General features: G+C 35.0%; 1 long non-coding RNA gene across 1 annotated transcript; it reads right to left on the bottom strand.

Annotated features, from left to right (window-relative positions):
• Positions 1-2,652: 2,652 nt before the first annotated feature.
• LOC145131172 (uncharacterized) lies at positions 2,653-3,138 on the bottom strand. The gene is made up of 3 exons (XR_013717774.1): positions 3,059-3,138; positions 2,835-2,863; positions 2,653-2,710 (listed from the first exon to the last, which is right to left on the bottom strand). It is a non-coding gene; the product is annotated as an uncharacterized LOC145131172 (long non-coding RNA).
• Between the last annotated feature and the right edge of the window lie 6,940 nt (positions 3,139-10,078).

Genomic DNA, 10,078 nt, shown 5'->3' with positions numbered 1-10,078 from the left:
CTTATCTCCTCGAAACTCAACTTGACAGGGGTATCCTTTCATGGTGAACCAATATAAGAATCCTCAATTCAAATGTTTGACCTATCGGAATCACTATCATTCTCTGTCTCGACAGTCACATTCTCAAGTGGAACACTAACTTCACGTTTTCTCTTCTTTAACTTTTGAGACATATCAATAGCTTGAAGCTTTTTTGAGGCTGGAGATCTAGGAAACAAAACTTCACAAAATAGAACATCCTTCCTAGTAAATTGTACCTTTCTAACCTTCTTTGGACCACCCTTAGAAGTAACAAGATTTGAGGGTTCGACAATAGTAGGCTCAACACTTTCGATAACTGGCTCTTGAGAAGATGTCTTGACAGGAGAATCAGAAGGTTTCTTTGTTGGTTTCTTAGTTCGTTTAAGAAGCCTATATTTCATTGGGATGGTTTCTTCAAGAACATTCTCCTGCACTTTGGGTTGTTTCTTAACTGGTTTCTTCTTCTTCTTTTGAGCTTTGGACTCTTTTTGAGAAACAGGTGGTGGTAACACAGCTGTTGTAGTAGTGGAATCAATCGAAAGCAAATAATTGACCAACATAGGGTCCGTTGGGTCAACCAAATTAAGCATTGAATCAGGAATCCGAGAAATGCTTGGAAATGTTGGTGATTTGTTTCACTAATTTGTATTTAAGTGTAATGGGTTGACTTCTTGACCAAAAATAAATCTTGATGAATATTAAACAAGTAAGGAAGGTGCGAAGTGCACACTTGTTTAAGTTTATTCAAGATTAAAAGTAGACTGTCATTTAGGGGCGAAGCCCCTGAACGAACGGGGGTTCGGGGGCAGCGCCCCTGGGAGCGGGGTCCAAGGGGCGGCAGCCCCTGGCGGGGTCCAAGGGGCAGAGCCCCTTGCTGGATTATATTACTATATTAAAAATACACTGGAAATCCAAATTTTGAATATTTGACCCGGTTTTGGCTTTGTATTAATCCATATAGAAAACACGGATTTATGACAGTTTTTTTGACTGTTGGAAAACTGTTTTATAATAGTTTTGACAGTTTTCAGACAAATGAGGTATTTAACCAATTTTGGTCAGTTTTTTAGTAGTCACGAAATTGATACATTTCATTCTCTATTCCGAATCTCTTCTGAGTCTTATCTAATCAAATATTAGGAATACCACCCAAATATTTTGATTTGAAAGTGGAATCACAATTCTCAGAATATCCAAGCGCCTTTATTACCCAAAAATTCTAACAAGAAAAACATTAGCATCATCCACAAAAACTCTTGGAGCAGACATCGTTGGAAAATCAGCAGATTCACTACAAATAAAATGACATTTAGTGGCACGGGAAAAATGTCACTAAAAACCAAAAAAGTGCCACTAAAGACCCCCTGGCAATCAGCTGCACAAAAAAATAGTGCCACTAAAGACCTTTAATGTCACTTTTTTGTTGTGCTGCTGCATCCTAATTGGGGTTTAGTGACACTTTTCGATTATGTCACTAAAGCACTTATAGATTTTAGTGGCACTATTTTTATGCCACTATTTAACTGTACAAATAAATATTATTTTCATGCTTTTAGTGATTTTTTTACACAAAAAAAAAAGATATTAGTAAATTACGTCGCATTTTTTCTTTAAAATGAAATTTATAATAAATATAAAACAATTAAGATAATAAATTGAAACACAATATTATTATATCAATTCAAATATGTCAAAACAATATTCTCAATATAGTTACAAGACATACGCCTTCAAAAAAAATCAATAAGCCTAAATGTTGCACTACTACTCGAAACATAATACTATCGAATTAAATACTTGTTGGGGAAGAAACACAAAACTTGATTGACCCCGAACTTTGTATAATTGCTCCTCTTTTTTATCCAACTTACGAACAATTTCCTATCATACATAATGCATCATGTAAAAACATGTAAAAATATCAACAATAAACATGACATAAAAATACATAGATCACTTAGTTAACCGAGTTAAAAGTGATTACCATTGCTATGGTGGCTTTCAGACGAGGATCTTCAATTTCTAAAAGGAGAGTTATTAGGACCCATAGAAGGGTTATCAGGAACCTGAAAAACAGATGCAGAGTAATATTGTCACTAATATATAGTGCAATAGCATTCTTTTTTGTGCATGGGAATAGCATCATCTATTAAAAAATTACCAAATCCAGTAATTTAAAGTATAATGCTACAGTTGGTAAAATTTTCATTTACATGAATTGTTCACGTGGCCCCTGTTATACCAAACAGTTACAGAAATGGTCTTTGTGACTGTTAACTATTACTAGAAACGGTCCCTATAACAATAAATTGTTACAGAAAGGGTCCATGTGACAGTTTACTGTTACAAAAACCATTTATGTACCAGTTAACTGTCACAAGGACCATTTTTGTAATAGTTTACTATCACAGGGACCATTTCTGTAACAGTAAACTATCACAAGGACCATTTCATTAACAGATTTCTATAATAGTATTGTACTTTAAAATAATTATCAGACTTGGTAACTTATATTATGGAGAGGACACACAAATATCAAATTATCAATCAACTATTAGCCAAATTAGATGAAAAAAAAAGGGCAAGCCTCCCTAGATGACCTGTTGGAGCATTCTATTTGATTTTTTCATAGCTGGAGTTGATATTGATGTTGTTAAATGGCAAATGATGGCGTTAGTACTTCTTTATCCTGCATGCAGATATGTTATTTAATAAAATGTTAATATTATATTTTAGAAGCTCATGAATTTGCAAACTACAAAATACAAACCCCTGCATAAACATATATAATTTTAAAATAAATTTAAAATTACCTATTTTCTTAAGTATTTGGCTTCTTTAGCTGATCACAACCCAAAATGCAATGACAAACCAAGATATCAACAAGAAAAATATCATTAATTGCACGTAGAATTAGGGTGGGAGCTAGCATTTGGTAAAATCATCATGTAATGTAGTCATAAGGGCCTTCAATCCATAAAACTTGAGTGATCTTAAAATAGAAAAAAAAAATAAGCAACTAGATTATGTTTAATACCTTACATCGAAGTTTTTGAAGTTTGGTTGAGAATGTTACTTGAAGCTTATATACAAGACTTTATTATCCATGATGTCAACAGATAAGCTGAATATTGGGCGACCGAGATCTCCACCACAATGGGATAAATACCCATTCATCCCACGACTGTACGCACCCACCGATTAAAACAGAAAAGAAAAAAAAACATAAGGTCTTATGAAAAGAAGGTAAGGCTAAATGCAAGAAAAAGTAACCTATGCTCAGATGTATGTGCATTATACCATCCTTCTTCCATTTCTTTCTATTATACATTTGTACTAGATATATGTGTATTACACTTATATATATATATATATATATATATATATATATATATATATATATATATATATATATATATATATATATATATATATATGTGTGTGTGTGTGTGTCCACAAAAACTAAACCAACATCCCTATCTAGAAAAAAGAAAACAAGATAAACAAAGCACCATTAAGAATCACCATCACGAGACGCAAGCAGCAGCAACAATGAGATTCCAAAAAAACAATAAGGAGCCAACAAAGACAACCCACTCCCAATGACCCCAGAAGACAAATAAAATCCCAACAGACAAATAAAATGATTGTAAGCAACAACAGATGCAAAAATTACAGGTGCAAAATGGTCCTTATCCCAACATACCTTTAGACTAAATCAATAGAAGCCTCCATGCCAGTAAAAATCTGATAACAATAGAACCGACAACCTCAGGTTAAACATAGAACTCCACGATCTAAAAGGAACCAGCAAATTTCTTCATATGACATTACTAAAAACCCTACAAACTATAAAATCATTATAAGTTTTTGTTTAGTGCTTGTAAACATTACATGAGAAAAATTACAGGGAAATGGAAAATAACAAGACAAAAACAACTTACAGTAACACGGAGGAGGGCAGATGATCTAGGTTTGAGCAGGGACGAAGGGCGCGGAGCAAATTGGAAGAGAGTTGAATGGATTGAGTCATGGGGATGACTAGGGAAAAGCAGTAAAGCGGCGGCCAGCGGAGTAGGGCAACAAATCTAGGTCGAACAGATGAGCGGTTGAGCATGGAGAACTGAAACATGTGCGTAGGGAACCACGAAGAAGACTCATTCGGTCGTTCCCACTTCTGAATCGACGAACTCCTAAAGCTGGATATTGTGATATGATTTTTCATTTTCCCGCTAAGTAAGGAGGAGGCGGAAATGAAAGTTTTACTTTGGGATTTCTATGAAGTGTATTTTATAAATCTTATAGTGTCACATGCAAAAGTGTCACTAAAAGTAGGCTATAGTGGCACAAAAGTAAAATGCCACTAAAGTTTTCACTAAATGTAATTTTATTTGTAGTGATTCAATACCAAAAGGGATGAGAATATTCTCCTAGTTGTAAATCTCTCTCGGAATGAGTCCCCAAAACCTAGCACTCGACACTCTTGTTGCTAGATTCATATGAGAGATTGAGATCTCAAACGCTTCCCATAGAAGTGATGTATAATCCACATTAAGACCATAGCTTAATCCCGCCATAACAGAATATACTTCAAGCATGACCTTGTCAAGCCCATAACTTCTTCCTATCAAACACCTTAGAACAATCCCAAACAAGAAACTCCAAACACAAGGAAGACTGGACTTTTTAAAATGGCTAATTGTAGTGAGAGTAGGTTGATGTCCCATTTCATTGAACATATGTATAACTTGATTATTCGTGACTTCATAGAAAGTACTTGAAGTTGGTAATCTCAGAATTTGGGAAAACTAATTTTTAGTAAGCTTCTTCGATTTTGAGTTGGTAATATGGAACGTGACCACCTTGGTTGTTTTGTTGTAGACCGCAGTTGAAGCAACAAGAGACAACCATTACATAGGGATTGAAAACGATGAAGAAAGAATGTATGATAGAACAAAGTTAGATAGAGTTTGAATACGCATTTGTAACGCCTCCAGATATGTTTCAAGAGATGGAACTAGACGAAGATTGGTCTTTTGAATCTTCATCTTAGGTTGCGAAATTTCATCGTCATTGGTTGTTGTTGGATCAGCATTGCGAGGAGTAGCAGCCATTGTAGAGAATTTTAGAGAATTTTAGAATCGATGAATAGTTAGGGTTCTTGAGGTTCAATCAGAGAGCAGAAAATTGAAAAGGAAATCATCATCTTCCTTTTATAAATTGTGTTATTTTTGAATTTGAACTGGTACCCAATAAGAAAAGGCTATGTAGCGTGTTGGTTACTTAACTGGCACCGTAAAAATTGCCAAGTAAGAAAAGTGATCATCACGTTGCTCCTGGATTCCCGTGAAAATCCTCAACCGTCACATCCAACCGTCACATTCATCAAATGCAACTTTGGGACGATTCTGGTTTAAAAACTGAGGTCGTTGTGGAACAACAAAGACAACAGGAGTGGCTGTCTTGGGACCTTTTTCAGCATGGGACTTGATACGAGTTTCTTCAGCAATAAACTCGTGAACAACTGAATCAACAGTGGGAAGAGGTGTGTGATGCAATGTAGCAGCCCAAAATAGTGGTGAAAATTTTCATTTAAAAACCATTAATTTCATTCGTTGATTGTACCAAAAACCATCAATAATTACAATATTCAAAACATCAGAGTACAATTATTTTAAATGCAGAAAATCTGAGGGGAGGATGTTGTGTCATCACGCCGGGCCCTTTCCTTTTGAACTGGAAGTACCTAAAACCATAAACATAAAATGTAAGCATAAAGCTTAGTGAGATCCCTAGAGTACCACATACCACACAAAAGAAAATGAATGCTATGGGTCAAATCATAGTCTTATAATCATTTCTTGCCATGGGCCAAACCATGGTCTTTCTGTGCAGTGCCGAGGGTCAAATCCTGGTCTTACATACAAGTTCCAGGGGCCAGATCCTGGTCTTTCATGTAATTCCCAGGGGCCAGATCCTTGTCTTTCCTGAAACTATCACAAAGGCAACTAACATTCTACACAACAAGAAATGGGGCGACATTGGTGCCTTCGACCCATGGAGACATTGGTGCCTTCGACCCATGGAGACAGTGAGAAAACTCACCTCACAGGAAGATGAGTAAACTGAAAAGCACGCCGCTACGAGATCAACTCTACCAGTCACCTTAAAAAAATTTAGTGACACAAACTCAGCATACAGGCCAAAATACCTAAAATGCCCATAGGTCAAACCATAGTAAAAATCCAGGTCAAAGTCAACCGAGTTGACTCGGTATGTACGTTGGCCGTACTCCTTACATACGCGAGACGTATTGTATGGTTGACCGGAGTCGGGGAGCTGACCACGTACGCATATCGTACCCCTTGGTACGCCCAACGTACACGGCTGCTCTCAACTTAAGCCATTAATCCTTAAGCACTTACGTCCAAAATCCATATTTAGGCTCAAAAAGATGTCCTTAACCATAAAGTTTCCAACTTTATGGTTTAGCATGGCTATTAAGACCTTAGCTCCAAAAACCTTAGCTTCTTTACCCTATAAGACAAACTAGCTCTTGCATGGAAAGAAACTAATGACCAAGAATACATTTTTATGACTTAACACCCCCTAAAACCTCTGAAAGGACAACTCAAACATTTTGGAGTATCTCATACTCATAAAAATCAAGTTTGGGAAAAAAAAGTGACAATTTTAGGCTAAAACTAGATCCATACGAAATATACATCAAGGTTGAAGCTTTTTACCTCCAAAAGATGCACCAAGGGAAGTAGATGTTGGATCCAAGGCCTGAGTGAAACACCACAACCTCAAGGTTCTTCCTTCTACTCCAAAGGCACCAAAATGACACCAAAAAGGGCTCTTCAAGCTTCACAATGCACTCGCACACTTTAGGGTTTCAAAATGAGGAAGGGGGCTGAAGATAATATGGTGCATGAGGCTATAAAGGTGCTTAAATAGGATCCAAACCCTTGCACCCTGGCCACGTACGCCCTGCATACTAGCGTACGCTCAGCGTACTAGCACGGAACCAGGTACGCCCTGCATACTAAGGTGTACGCCCAACGTACCACGCTGCATCCGGAAATTACAAAAATGTCATTGGGGACTATTCTTGCAAACAAATCACAACCCAATGGTCAAAAGAGAATACCTGAAAATTATAGATGTTACATGCAAAATTGATCCACACAAGCCTTCAAAATCTGAATGTAATGCCATCAGGAACTGAACCAAACGTTGTTCTTCTCTTCTATCAATATAAGGCTTAAAGGCCTTCAACACATCAAGTTCTGTAAGAGCCAACTGATCCCACAAATCTGACATAGTTGCATAAAATTCCTGAACACTGAGATTGTTCTGTTGGAGGGCTCGAATATCAAACTCTAACTGATACTGCTTTGCAAAGTTAGACTGAGTATGCACCCTAGCCAAGTGATCCCAAACCTCCTTTGTTGTGTCATACTTCGCCAACTGAGTACCAATAGACTGGATAACAAAATTATTAATCCAAGTATTGATCTTGTAGTTATCGGTCTCCCATGAATCCAGTTTGGTTGCATACTTAGCAGCCTTCTCGTCTGTTGGTTTCTTCTTGTCTCCTGTAACAATCCCTCACATAGTCTTGACTAGCACGAAATTTTTCATAACATAACTCCAATAGGCATAGTTCTTGCCATCGAGTTGGATAGTGATAGACTAAAGAGAATCATCTCTCGAGACCATATTTCAATACCAGTCAAACGAGAATAACCAAACCAACAATAAATACGAGTAGCAGCAGCAACAATCAAGAGCTCGAAATCAACAAAACCAACAGACGAAACGAAACCCTCGAAATCGACGAAACAAACAAATCAAATCAAATCAAACGAAATACAAAAACGAGCGAAAAAACCATACACAAAAAATTACGAAAATACAGATGATCAAACCGAGCTCTGATACCATGTAAACTAACAAGACATAGAACGGCTAGGGTTTTATATCATTATCAAAATGAGAAGTACTAGATACAATGAAAGGAAAAAATAGAATATATAGACTAGCTAATTATGAATTTTTTAGCTAATGGGCCAACATAAAACTCAATACAAAATAAAGCCCAAAATATTATTAGGCTAACAGTTGAAACCATGAAGTGGTGTATGTAAAACAAATATGGGGTAAAAATAGATCTCAAAACGGAGAATGGACATGATTGACCACTGATGTAGAATGTCGACATACCTTAGCCATCAACTTGTCCTAGATCACTCTTTGGGCATCCGCATCCGTTCTCCTTAGTTATCCTTGTGCTATGAAAATTCTATGCCAATATCTGGTTCCTGAATATATTAGAAAACCAAAAACACATAGAATATATCAAGTCTATGAATTCCCCAAAAAACATAGTGATACACATGTAATAAATGTACAATATGTAATAAAATGTAATACAAACATGTTATACTAATGCATGGAATATTCCTAAGGCTTTGTTGTATACTGGTTACGCCTCACGCAACCACATAAGCACTATCTTCATACGATAAATCCATATAAGTATGTTATTTGCTTCTATTGGTAAGCAATAGAGAAAAAGATACAAGAAAAATGTCAAAATAGACTTGTTATTCTTTAAAGAAGTTTAATCACTTGATTTTTATTTTGTTTTATTTTTTAATCAAGTGATTTTATCTATTTTAGTAGTGACATGGATAAAAATGAAGAAAGTGATGCTACTTTTGTCACTTCCACCTCAATTTTGCCACAGAGCTTAGCCATTACAAAAGAATGGTGTAAAGAGAGAGTGGCAAATAAGTAAGAAAGGAGAAGAGAGTCAACGTGCAGTGTTTTCCATGCCAAGTAGGTTCCATATCAGCCTTACCGAATTCAACTTACCACATCCTAATACTTTTATTGATATGTACCAATAACTTGACAACATATTTAAAAAAATTGTTCAATAATAAACAAGTTTTAGTTTGATTGTATTATTATGAAATTTTATTCCATTATGAAATAATACACCATTATACAAGTCAATTAATGGATAACATCATAACATTGTCGAATTATTGAACTTGCAATAACCCAAATAGTAACAATTTTATCCAGACATCTTTCCACTTTATCTTCTTGTCTATCCCTTCCACCAACAAAAGCCATGAACAAAACCACATGTCTATATATTATATACATCACCCCTTTCAAAATATTTTCTCTCACTTAAATATCATTATAGGAAAGTTAGTACTTTGTTTCCACTTTAAAACACTATTAAGAACATTCCATGTGAACTCATTGACCTTTTAGAAAAGAACAAAAACATCAACAATAAGAGCTTATCAAGACGATGACACTATTATATAAAGATGTGATAGGAAATTTTGGGGCTAGAAAAATTAAGCCATTAAGATCCATCCTTTTGTAGATAAGAAGTTAGGTTAAATAGTTTAGTAAATAATTTCTTTTGGAACAGAAGATCGTCTCATGGTTGAAGTTTATAGATTTCGAATATGAAACAACTCCAATTTTTGAAGTATTTAATCCTAAATGATCATCACCAGGTCATCTTGATGATAGTTTGATAAATAAATTAATATTAATACAAATAGAGAAAACAAGGACTTGAAAAGCTAATGACATTATTGAAAGAAAAAATAAAAATACCCCATGTCTCTCTTGAAGTATTTGTAGATGTTACACATGGACACTATGAAAAATCAACGTTTGCAAAAAAATAAAAAATTAAGTAACCTATTAAATAGGTAAGAAGTAAATGACATTATAAGTTTCATAAGCATTGAAAAAAATAAAAAAGTTCATAAAAATTAAGATAAAATTTGCATTTTAATGACTTGTATCTTAAAAGAAATTTCAAATACAAAATAGAACAAAATTTAATTTTTGATTATTATTTAATGATTTTGACCCTTAAACATATTAATATTAAATACTTTTTTCTTTATGGGCCTATGAATTTAATAGACCTGATATAGCCCCTTTTGATAAATATCAAAATTTGAGGGACCTTATGGTAAATATAATATAATGACAAAAACCGGGGAAGTAA

The sequence above is a fragment of the Lactuca virosa genome, chromosome 8 (assembly GCF_052849685.1).
Source record: "Lactuca virosa cultivar CGN04683 chromosome 8, Lactuca_virosa_CGN04683_v6, whole genome shotgun sequence".
Lineage (NCBI taxonomy): Eukaryota > Viridiplantae > Streptophyta > Magnoliopsida > Asterales > Asteraceae > Lactuca > Lactuca virosa.
This window is presented reverse-complemented; position numbering and strand designations above follow the sequence as displayed.